This window comes from Mustelus asterias, chromosome 10, assembly GCF_964213995.1.
Source record: "Mustelus asterias chromosome 10, sMusAst1.hap1.1, whole genome shotgun sequence".
Classification (NCBI taxonomy): Eukaryota; Metazoa; Chordata; class Chondrichthyes; order Carcharhiniformes; family Triakidae; genus Mustelus; species Mustelus asterias.
In genome coordinates this window covers 93,622,642-93,635,567 of record NC_135810.1, presented here as the reverse complement: position 1 = coordinate 93,635,567, position 12,926 = coordinate 93,622,642, and the positions used below count along the sequence as shown (strand labels likewise).

General features: G+C 44.6%; 1 protein-coding gene across 1 annotated transcript in view; it reads right to left on the bottom strand.

The window, feature by feature from the left end:
• b3glcta (beta 3-glucosyltransferase a) overlaps window positions 1-12,926 on the bottom strand; it is a 154,050-nt gene that overhangs the window by 132,449 nt on the left and 8,675 nt on the right. The window lies entirely within an intron of this gene.

Here is a 12,926-nt window from a genome sequence, read left to right as displayed (position 1 = left end):
GGGTGCTTTTCTGGTTGGCAGCTGGTAACTAGTGGCGTGCCGCAGGGATCGGTACTGGGGCCTCAACTATTTACCATTTATATAGACGATCTGGAGGAGGGGACTGAGTGTAGGGTAACAAAGTTTGCAGACGACACAAAGAGAAGTGAAAAAGTGAATCATGTGGAGGGCGTAGAAGGTCTGCAGAGAGATTTGGACAGGCTGAGTGAGTGGGCGATGATCTGGCAGATGGAGTATAACGTTGACAAATGTGAGGTTATTCACTTTGGAGGAAATAATAGCAAATTGGATTATTATCTAAATGGAAAGAAATTACAACATGCTACTGTGCAGAGGGACCTGGGGGTCCTTGTGCATGAGATGCAAAAGTCCAGTCTGCAGGTGCAACAGGTGATCAAGAAGGCAAATGGGATGTTGGCCTATATCGCAAGGGAGATAGAATATAAAAGCAGAGATGTCTTGCTGCATCTGTACAGGGCATTGGTGAGGCCGCAGCTGGAATACTGTGTGCAGTATTGGTCCCCTTATTTGCGGAAGGATATATTGGCCTTGGAGGGAGTGCAGAGAAGGTTCACCAGGTTGATACCAGAGATGAGGGGTGTTGATTATGAGGAGAGACTGAGCAGGTTGGGTTTGTACTCGTTGGAATTTAGAAGGCTGAGGGGGGATCTTATAGAGACCTATAAGATAATGAAGGTGCTGGATAGGGTAGAGGTGGAGAGATTCTTTCCACTTAGAAAGGAAGCTAGAACTAGAGGGCACAGCCTCAAAATAAAGGGGGGTCAGTTTAGGACAGAGTTGAGGAGGAACTTCTTCTCTCAGAGGGTGGCGAATCTCTGGAATTCTCTGCCCACTGAAGTGGTGGAGGCTACCTCGTTGAATATGTTTAAATAACGGATAGATGGATTCCTGATCGGTAAGGGAATTAGAGTTTATAGGGATCAGGCGGGTAAGTGGAACTGATCCACTTCAGATCAGCCATGATCTTATTGAATGGTGGGGCAGGCTCGAGGGGCTAGATGGCCTACTGCTGCTCCTATTTCTTATGTTCTTATGTGTATAAGATTCCAGCCTTGGAGCATGCAATTGTGGAATGCTGAAATTCAAAAGTTGTGTCAGTGATTCAATATTTCTCCATAAATAAGCACTGTTGAAGTCTCTGCAGACTGTAATCAATCCAACATGACTGAACTGATGAGAACCTGTCCTCAGGTCCTTTTAGTATTGTGGTAAACCATAGATGGTTACCACTATGGGTACTGAACCATAGATGGTTATCACTATGGGTACTTGTACATATGTTACTCTTGTTACTGTTGGGGTTAGGGTTGGGGTGTTCCACCTGTTGGCATTGTTCTGTGGTACACTCTGGTTGGCTCCGCCTTCCTATAGGAGTATAAAGGTCACTGCACTTCCTCGTGACCCTTTAGTCTGGGATTGTATTGTTAAGCAGTATGCTCTATTCTTGTTGTGAATAAAAGCCTTTATTCCCGGGTACGATCTAGCCTCCCGAGTGGATTAATCGTGCATCAAGTATCACTGCAAGATCACTGAAAAAGGTTACACCGTGTTGAATTAGGTGTTGTCTTCCAAACCAATTTGGATCCAGATGTACAAATAGAAAATTCTGTGCAAGTCAAAACCCCGGCAGACACCCTAAAAGTAATCCACAATGTAGAGACCGAAGATCAAGAAGATGCATAGCCCTGGTTCTTGGAGAAAATCAGAGAACATGGTTCTTCAATTCAGAATGGGGATATCCTGGGTAAATGGATATTTAACAAATTTCAAATTATGTTTAGGTGGCAACGCGTTAATCATGTCAGTCAAAGAACCATGACTCCAAGGCCGTTAGATCTGAACGGTAAACACTCCACTCTGTGGAACAGGGTGGATCTGACTCCCATCAGTGGCATGACACTTCAACCACTGAGGAATGGGGACAAACAGATCTTTGAACTGATGTATAGCGTCCGCAATCAGCCTCTCTCTCTGAGCAGAGATGCCCACATAGCCCTCAATCTTCCCCAGCCTGTGGAAGATGTCAAGACTTTACAGTCATTAGCCACCAGAGCAGCATGGCCCTAAATCCTCAACACTAGAGGGTATTCAGACTCCAATTTCATCTGTGATCTTTCTTTTCTGTTTGCGGTGCAGGTTTGCCAATCATCATTCCAGGTTCTGGCAACTCCCCAATGGTCAGAACAACCTACCGCACACAAGATTACCTTTGCACCTCTGGTGAAATTGGATCAAAGACACATCAACAGACAGCACAGTTGGTCGACACACCAGCAACTGTGCAACACACAGCAACTTCCAGTCAATGTCCCAAAACAACAAAGGATGCTGGGACCGGGTAGAAATTACACACTATCAACAACAAACAGCAGAGGTGAGCATACTGCTCAGTCTTCTTCCTCCCATGGAGTCACTCTTCCTCAGCCGCAGTGAGCTTCCAGATGGACTAAATGGGGAAGGAAGAAGGAATAGCACTGCCAAGTAGACAAATACAATTTTCATCCACCCTACAAGAAATGGGAAATGGTCAAGAGTAACCACAGCCGTACATCACCAAACCAGCCAGAACGCACCCCCCCCCCTTCTCCCCACAGACCTGACCCCCCACACTGCTGGCAGTCCCAACCCCCTGGCAGTCCCAACCCCCTGGCAGCTCCAACCGCCCCCCCACCCCCCCAACCTGGATGGCTAGCCCCGATCACTGTCCTCCCCCCCTCTGTCACCGATCGCAATACAGAGTAACAGCAGGGCCCCTGATGTGGGCATTGCCCAGGTATCCCTTGGGCATTGCCAGGGGGCACCCATCCTTCTCCCCGACCTCCTGGGGGGGTGGGGTCTCCATGGCCTCTCTTCACTCTAGCAGGGTCAGGCCACCTTTTCCCCGTTAGTTTTAAACCCCGCTGGAGTGAACCACTCCCAGCAGGGGGCGGGGGAGATGCTAGTGGGCCCGGAAACTTCAGTCCCAGGCCTGCCCATGATATGCAAATGCCAATTTTAACATTGAAATCAGCTCCGTGCCAATTTGCTGAAAATCAGCTCCGTGCCGATTTGCCACGGAGTCGCGCAGAGGGCCAGCGATAAGTCTGCAAAGCGACCTCTGCTGATATATCCCGGCCTGCTGCACTGCTCCGAGACATTGTTGGAATGACTGAATAGGGCTTTATTCAGAATGTCTCAATTCTAAATCGGCACATAGTTAAGTTAACCAATTATTCTTCAACACTTAGGCTGACTTAAGCTAAGATTAAGACAATGTGTGTAATTAGCTAAACCAATGGGCTAGCTGTTATTTCATTATTAACCAGTTATGGACCAGTTGGCCAACAGTCTGGTTAAGATGGGCTTACAACATCTTTTAGGTATAAAGTAAAGGTCTTGAGATGCCGTGTTTGTTAACATGTTACCCACGTTTTTGGAATGGTCACTTCACATCTCGGCCTGATCAACCGAGGAGGGTGGTGAGAAACCTGTTCAATTGTTAAAGCTAAGCTTTCTCCTCTTAATGCTAATTACTGCTAATTGCTGCTAATTTGACACTTTGCCTTTTATCTTTTTGACTTGTTACCTTTTTACTGGTTAAAACACCTTCTGAAATCACCATTTGAAGTGTTCACAGTTAATTCTTGGAGAACCTGATTCGATTTACAACTGGGGGCTTCCTTCGCCCCAGAAATCTCCTTTGAGGGCAGCAGCAAAATGTGAAAATAACACTTTCCCACCATTTCTTTCCAATTTGATCTCACGAGTAACTATAATTTAAGGAATTAAATATTTATGTCCAAAATTAAATTTGGAGACAGAAATCAAAGCCAGAATAATTTACAAATGCAAAAATCAGAATCAACTCCAGCATCACCATTTAGCTTCTGTTAGTAAAATGAATGATGCAGATGATTAAAAGCAAATGAGAAATAAATGAAATAAACTCAGCAGGTCTGGCAGCATCTGCAGAGAGAGAAACAGGGTTAATGTTTTGAGTCCAATATGACTGTTCTTCGGACAATTAAAAACTTGATTTAATAGCACACAATTAACAGATTATAAATTTGCTTTCTTCAGCAATTCATTAGTCATCAATTTCCAATATTTCACAGAATCCTACAGTGCAGAATGGGTTAACAGACCTTCCAATTAAGTCCTAATTTATTGTCAATTATTCAGTAGAAGTCACTAATATATAAAGGGGTCACAGGTGACACTATTGTTGGTGAAGAATTGTGTGTGAAGTTGGATCAAAGAAATAAAGGTATTTTATGAAGAAGCTTGAGTCTCCCTTACTCTGCAGCAACCGAGAGGCTCAGACACAGAAGAGGCCCTTCGGCCCATCAAGTCTGGACCAACACATGAAAAGCCCTGACCTGCCCACTTGCCAGCACTTGGCCCATAGCCTTGAATGTTATGGCGTGCCAAGTACTCATCCAGGTCCTTTTTTACTGTAATAAACTGGGAGCTACTCAGCTGTAAATTCAAAGTGCTGGATAAATACCTGGAAAAATGCTTGCTGCATTTTATAATTTGTGTAAATATCAAATTTGACAGAAAATTAAAAGACCTTGTATAAAAAGTCTAATTTTAAATTCCGTGTTAAATTGATCTGACTCCTCACCTGCTCAAATTGAATCTCTTGGCAATTACTGTCACTATTCCTAATCACACCTACACAAAGTATGATAGAAATAAGTTGCACTTTGATCAATATTTTTGAGTAATTATGTGCATATGTCTAATCCCCCACTCCTAGAATGACACTTATGTCGCTCTACTTGGTTTTATTCAGAAGACTAATTAAATCGTGGATGAGAAATTAATTGTTTTATTTGACAGAAGAATTTAACTGTTTACACGAGATGTAAATGATAATTGCAATAACAAATCTCTCTTCCATTCAATTTAGCAGTCAATTATTTTAAGAGGCTTCCCAACCATGCTGGGTTGTTGTGTGGGAGAATGAATGGATCAATTTAGTCGACAGTATATTTTGCTCAGAATGCGGTGTCCTCGACACTGGGGAGACAAAATGCAGATTGAGCCAACATTCTGTCTTCGGCCTCCTGCAATGTTCCAGTGATGCTCAACACAGCTCAAGAAACAGCAACTCATCTTCCGATTAGGCACTTTACAGCCTTCTGGATTCAATATAGAATTTGACAATTCCAGACCATAACCTCTGCCTTCATTTTATTTCCTTTCACTTTGCAGGTTTTGGTTTTAGTCTCATTTTTCCCATGTTTTTACTTTTGGATTGCAGTTGTTCACCATTCTGCCATTTCCTCCTCTGCCAGATGCACCTTTTTTTTGTCTTTACCTCTCCCTCTCACCCTGCACCACTAATTCTTGCCACTTAATTTCTCCTGTCTTCTATTCAATCACAAACCTTTGCTTTTGTATTCTGTATCCTGGGGATATACCCCAGAATACTGAGAGAGGCAAGGGAGGAAATTGCTGGGGCTTTGAGAGAAATCTTTGTATCCTCACCAGCTACAGGGGAGGTACAGTAAGAGTTTTCACGACACCAGGTTAAAGTCCAACAGGTTTATTTGTTAGCAAATGCCATTAGCTTTCAGAGCGCTGCTCCTTCGTCAGATGGAGTGGATATCTGCTCTCAAACAGGGCACAGAGACACAAAATCAAGTTACAGAACACTGATTAGAATGCAAATCTCTACAGCCAACCAGGTCTTAAAGATACAGACAATGTGAGTGGAGGGAGCATTAAGCACAGGTTAAAGAGATGTGTATTGTCTCCCCAGACAGGACAGCCAGTGAGATTCTGCAAGTCCAGGAGGCAAGCTGTGGGGGTTACTGATAGTGTGACATAAACCCAAGATCCCGGTTTAGGCTGTCCTCATGTGTGCGGAACTTGGCTATCAGTTTCTGCTCAGCGACTCTGCGTTGTCGTGTGTCGTGAAGGCCGCCTTGGAGAACGCTTACCCGAAGATCAGAGGCTGAATGCCCATGACCGATGAAGTGCTCCCCCACAGGAAGAGAACAGTCTTGCCTGGTGATTGTCGAGCGGTGTTCATTCATCCGTTGTCGTAGCATCTGCATGGTTTCCCCAATGTACCATGCCTCGGGACATCCTTTCCTGCAGCGTATCAGGTAGACAACGTTGGTCGAGTTGCAAGAGTAGGTACCGTGTACCTGGTAGATGGTGTTCTCACGTGAGATGATGGCATCCGTGTCGATGATCCGGCACGTCTTATAGAGGTTGCTGTGGCAGGGTTGTGTGGTGTCGTGGTCACTGTTCTCCTGAAGGCTGGGTAGTTTGCTTCGGACAGTGGTCTGTTTGAAGTTGTGCGGTTGTTTGAAGGCAAGAAGTGGGGGTGTGGGGATGGCCTTGGCGAGATGTTCGTCTTCATCAATGACATGTTGAAGGCTCCGGAGGAGATGCTGTAGCTTCTCCGCTCCGGGGAAGTACTGGACGACGAAGGGTACTCTATCCACCGTGTCCCGTGTTTGTCTTCTGAGGAGATCGGTGCGGTTTTTCGCTGTGGCACGTCGGAACTGTCGATCGATGAGTCGAGCGCCATATCCTGTTCTTATGAGGGCATCTTTCAGCGTCTGGAGGTGTCTGTTGCGATCCTCCTCATCTGAGCAGATCCTGTGTATACGGAGGGCTTGTCCATAGGGGATGGCTTCTTTAACGTGTTTAGGGTGGAAGCCGGAGAAGTGGAGCATCGTGAGGTTATCCGTAGGCTTACGGTACAGTGAGGTGCTGAGGTGACCGTCCTTATTGGAGATGCGTGTGTCCAAGAATGCAACCGATTCCGGAGCGTAGTCCATGGTGAGTCTGATGGTGGGATGGAACTTGTTGATGTCATCATATAGTTGTTTCAGTGATTGTTCACCATGAGTCCAAAGGAAGAAAATGTCATCGATGTATCTAGTGTATAGCATCAGTTGAAGGTCCTGTGCAGTGAAGAAGTCTTGTTCGAACCTGTGCATGAAGATGTTGGCATATTGAGGTGCGAATTTGGTCCCCATGGCTGTTCCGTGTGTCTGGATGAAGAACTGGTTGTTGAAGGTGAAGACATTGTGGTCCAGGATGAAGCGGAGTTGTAAAATTGCATCTGGAAACTGGCAGTTGTCGGCGTTGAGTATTGAGGCCGTTGCAGCAATGCCATCATCGTGGGGGATGCTGGTGTTGAGTGCCGAGACATCCATTGTGACGAGGAGTGCTCCTGGTTCAACTGCTCCATGTGTGTTGAGTTTCTGTAGGAAGTCCGTAGTGTCGCGACAAAAGCTGGGGGTTCTTTGTACAATGGGTTTCAGGATGCCCTCGACATAGCTGGAGAGGTTCTCGCACAGGGTTCCATTGCCCGATACGATGGGACAGCGGATGTGTTTGCCTTGTGTATCTTTGGGAGGCAGTAGAGATCTCCAACGCGGGGAGTACGTGGGATGAGAGCACGGAGGGTGCTCTGAAGGTCCGGATCAAAGGTCTTGATCAGAGTGTTGAGTTGAGGGTGTGTTCTTTGGTCGGATCTGTGGGTAACTGTCTGTAGTGTTCCTCGTTGTTCAGTTGTTGGTACACTTCTTTGCAGTAATCCTGCTTGCTGAAGCTGTTCTGAAGTACTCTGTTGCTCAGGATCAAGGTTGCAAATTTATTTTCAAATCCTCCTTTTCTTTACTGACCATGTACACAAGGCAAAAGCTATTTGTCATGTTATTCGGTCTCAAGATCCAATGTTAAAATCATACAATAGAATCATAGAATCCCTACAATGCAGAAGGAGGCCATTCGGCCCATCGAGCCTGTACCGACCACAATCCCACCTAGGCCCTACTCCCGTTACACCATACGTTTAGCCTAATCCCCCTGACACTAGGGCCATTTTAGCATAGCCAATCAACCTAACCAGCACATCTTTCAGACTGTGGGAGGAAATGGGAGCACCCGGAGAAAACCCACGCAGACAGTGACCCGAGGCCAGAATTGAACCTTGGCCCCTGGTGCTATGAGGCAGCAGTGCTAACCACTATGCCACCGTGCCGCCCAGTGTTCCACCAATTAAATTCAATGCATTCAGTAAACTAATCAAAGAATTAAGTCCTTGGATCAAACCCATTTCCCCAGGGCCTCTGGATTACTAGTCCAGTGACATTACCATGACGCCACCATTTCCCCAACTTGATACCTTTGTTTTTTTAGGTGGTAGAGATCACGGATTTGGAAACTGCTGTCAAAAAAGCCTCGACAAATTGCTTCTTGTAGAAGCTAAATGCTGCAGTCATTGTGCACCGATGGTGGAGTGAGTCAATGTTTAAGGTGGTGGATGAGGTGCCAATCAAGCAGATTGCTTCATCCTGGACGGAGATTAGCTTCTCGAGTGTTTTTGGAGCTGCAATCATCCAGGCAAGTGGAGAGTATTTCATTGCATTCCCGGCTTGTGCCTTGTAAATGGTGGTAGGCTTTGGTGAGTCAGATATGAATTAATCACTGCAGAATACCCAGCCTGTGACCTGTTCTGACAGCCACAGCATTTATATGGCTCGTTCAGTTAAGATTCTGCTCAATGATGATTTCCAGGATGTTTACAGGGGAATTCACTGTCATAGAGTCAGAGAGTCATAGAGGTTTACAGCATGGAAACAGGCCCTTCGGCCCAACTTGTCCATGCCGCCCTATTTTTTTTAAACCCCTAAACTAATCCCAATTGCCCGCGTTTGGCCCATATCCCTTTATACCCATCGTACCCATGTAACTATCTAAATGCTTTTGAAAAGACAAAATTGTATCCGCCTCTACTACTACCTCTGGCAGCTTGTTCCAGACACTCACCACCCTCTGTGTGAGAAAATTGCCCTCTGGACACTTTTGTATCTCTCCCCTCTCACCTTAAACCTATGCCCTCTAGTTTTAGACTCCCCTACCTTTGGGAAAAGATATTGACTATCTAGCTGATCTGTGCCCCTCATTATTTTACAGACCTCTATAGGTCACCCCTCAGTCTCCAACGCTCCAGAGAAAACAGTCCCAGTCTACCCAGCCTCTCCTTATAACTCAATCCATCAAGTCCCAGTAGCATCCTAGTAAATCTTTTCTGCACTCTTTCTAGTTTAATAATATCCTTTCTATAATAGGGTGACCAGAATTGCACACAGTATTCCAAGTGTGGCCTTACCAATGTCTTGTACAACTTCAACAAGACATTCCAACTCCTGTATTCAATGTTCTGACCGATGAAACCAAACATGCCGAATGCCTTCTTCACCACTCTGTCCACCTGTGACTCCACTTTCAAGGAGCTATGAACATGTACCCCTAGATCTCTTTGTTCTGTAACTCTCCCCAATGCCCTACCATTAACTGAGTAAATCCTGCCCTGGTTCAATCTACCAAAATGCATCACCTCGCATTTTCTAAATTAAACTCCTTCTGCCATTCGTCAGCCCACTGGCCCAATTGATCAAGATCCCGTTGCAATTGGAGATAACTTTCTTCACTGTCCACTATGCCACCAAACCTAGTGTCATCTGCAAACTTACTAACCATGCCCCCTATATTCTCATCCAAATCATTAATATAAATGACAAATAACAGTGGACCCAGCACTGATCCCTGAGGCACACCGCTGGTCACAGGCCTCCAGTTTGAAAAACAATTCTCTACAACCACCCTCTGGCTTCTGTCAAAAAGTCAATTTTGTATCCATTTAGATACCTCACCCTGGATCCCGTGAGATTTAACCTTATGCAACAACCTACAATGCGGTACCTTGTCAAAGGCCTTGCTAAAGTCCATGTAGACAATATCAACTGCACTGCCTTCATCTACCTTCTTGGTTACCCCTTCAAAAAACTCAACCAAATTTGTGAGACATGATTTTCCACTCACAAAGCCATGCTGACTGTCCCTAATCAGTCCTTGCATCTCTAAATGCCTGTAGATCCTGTCTCTCAAAATACCTTCCAACAATTTACCCACCACAGATGTGAGGCTCACTGGCCTGTAATTCCCAGGCTTTTCCCTGCAGCCCAACACAACATTTGCCACTCTCCAATCTTCAGGCACCTTCCCCGTACAATTGATGATTCAAATATCTTGGCTAGGGGACATGCAATTTCCTCCCTAACCTCCCACAATGTCCTGGAATACACTTCATCAGGTCCCGGGGATTTATCTACCTTGATGCGCTTTAAGACTTCCAGCACCTCCTTCTCTGTAATATGTACACGCCTCAAGACATCACTATTTATTTCCCCAAGTTCCCTAATATCCATGCTTTTCTCAACAGTAAATACTGATGAGAAATAGTCATTTAGGATCTCACCCATCTCTTGTGCATCCGCACATAGATGACCTTGTTGATCCTTAAGGGGCCCTATTCTCTCCCTTGTTACTCTTTTGCCCTTTATGTATTTGTAGAAGCTCTTTGGATTCTCCTTTGCCTTATCTGCCAAAACAATCTTGTGTCCCCTTTTTGCCCTCCTGATTTCTCTCTTAACTCTACATCAGTGATGCTGATCCCATTGCATATAAAGGGACGTAGCTAGATTCTCTTGTGTTGGAGGTGGTCATTAGCTGGCATTTGTGTGGAGCGAATGTTACTTGCCAGCACCACCTTCTCAATGACAATTAGGGATGAGCAACAAATGCTAGCCTTGCCAGCAACACCCACTTCCCATGAAGGCATTAAAAGAAGCCTGAATGCTGCCCATGAATTATACACTGTCAATAACTTCCATCACTTTGCTGATGAGAGATTGTCGGCTGGCTGGCCAATAATTGGCTGGAATTTCCTGCTTTTTGTGGACAGGATATACTTGACAATTTTCTGCAGGCTGATGCCAATGTGTAGCTCTACTGGAACAGCTTGGCTAGGATCACGGCTAGTTCTACAGTCTAAGTCTTCAGTTGTACACCATGATGTTGTCAGGGCCGTTAGCCGTGGTCTACAGGAATTCAATGGCAGGCAAAGTTTTAAAACTTACCCGGGCCTCTTCTGGTAAATTGATTCCTCCTACAAGACTTCAGACAGTGAAGGACTTACCGTGTTGAAGTAAAAACTATATTGGAGCATCGATAAACATCAGCTGACCATGATCCTTGAAACTTCAGTAGGCCCCCTGGCTACTTTTAGAGGGAACCTTGTCTAGGGCCTGAATCGTGCCATAAATCTTACGGTAGTCAGGAATGTGGAAGCATGGAGGTGGTATTTATATATTTGGGATTTAACCGCTCCCCCATGGTTCAATGTCCAACTGTCCAAAGAACTCAAACAACTCCTCACCACAGCCCCTCTCAGAGATTCCAGAGGACTCTTTATTTGAGGATTTCCCATTTAGAAAGTCTAAAGTAGTCTGGGGACAACCTCTGTTTTGGATAATAAACCTCTCAGATTGAAAAAAAGAAATGTCAGCCAAATACTAACCGAACTAATCCTGGAGAATGGTACATCAAGTTTTCTTTACAGGCAGTTGACAGGGGGATTATAAAAATACAGTTCACAACATTGTATATGGTAGATTTTAGCTGACTAAAATCCTTTGGCATCATGGCTTGTGCTCTAGGGTGCCCACAATCAAAATAATTTGAGCTAAATAAAACTAATTTATTGCAGAAAATTTCAAATGTATTTATCCACAAGTCCTGTATAACCTACAAAGCAACACATAAAGAAGGAAATAACTTTCAGATATACAGCATTTTAATGTTCTGTCAAAAATGCTTTACAGCAATAGATTACTTTTGCAGTGCAGACACAATTATGTAGGCAACTGGGCCAATGTGTGCACAGCAAGATCCCACTAACGGCGAATCAGTGAATCATCAGATAGTTTAGGGTTGGTATTGGTTAAGAGAGAAATGTTGATCAGAACTCTCCCTGGATCTTCCTCAAATACTGCCAGAGCATGTTTTATGTCCTCTTGAACCAACAGATGGTTCCCCGGTTTAATGTCTCATCTGGAAAAAAGCACCTAAAATATACTGCCTCAGCACTGTACTGAAATAATTTTCTACATTAAGGGCCAGATTTCAAAGTCAGGAAGAATTCTGCTGACCTTTAAAATAGCAGACAGGCCCAGGATGCATAAGTCCCAACCCATTCCCAGCTGTTGCCATTTTTGGATTTACATGAATCACACAGGAGGGAACACCAAACTCAGCAGGGCCATTTTAACTCAGTGCTTACTAAGTTCAAGCAGACCCCATTTGGCTGCTGTAAGAGCCTTACCCAGTTTGTAGGAGCCATGAATTTATGAAGCAGGCGTTAATGAAGGGTGGATAAGTCCGTTTAGCTTTCAGAATCTAACTTAATCTACAAATTGTAAAAAAAATGGCTGTAGCTATCAGTGATTGTTTAGATAAAAACATCTCCAGGACTTCTGTCATTGACAGGCCAACTGGAGTAGCATCTGTTTAAGCAGCTTCGATAAAATATTTTGTTGAATGCTTGGCAAAAGCTACAATTATCTCATAAACATGTTCTGAGTTCACAGCTTGACTGACAGCTTAAAGAGGTTATTAAAGGATTAGGGGTACAAAGAGGATTGTTTAATTTAACCGTTTGTGGAGATTTAAAAGCGTTGATGCTTTTGTGAATGGAATATTTTTCACGAGCAAGCTTCTATAGTGAGAGCTGTGTTAAGAGTTTTAGAAGCTTATTTTATTAAATCTCCACATGGCTCCTAAGTGACCTGCCCATAGTGGATATGGGATGAATAGCCATGGCAAGTAGGGTATGAAACGCTATGGTGTTGGGACACATGAGTTGGCACTGAGATGGCACAGGGCTACGAGGTGGCATGGGGTAGGTGGGGGAGTGCGAGGTGGAATTTAGTTGACATGGAGAATATGAGGGGACATGGGGGCTGGGTGAGGGAATGGTGAGTTTGTGAGAGATTAGGGTTAGAAAGCCTAAATTCTTTAGAGAGAAATAGAACAAAGTCCTAGAGTACCAA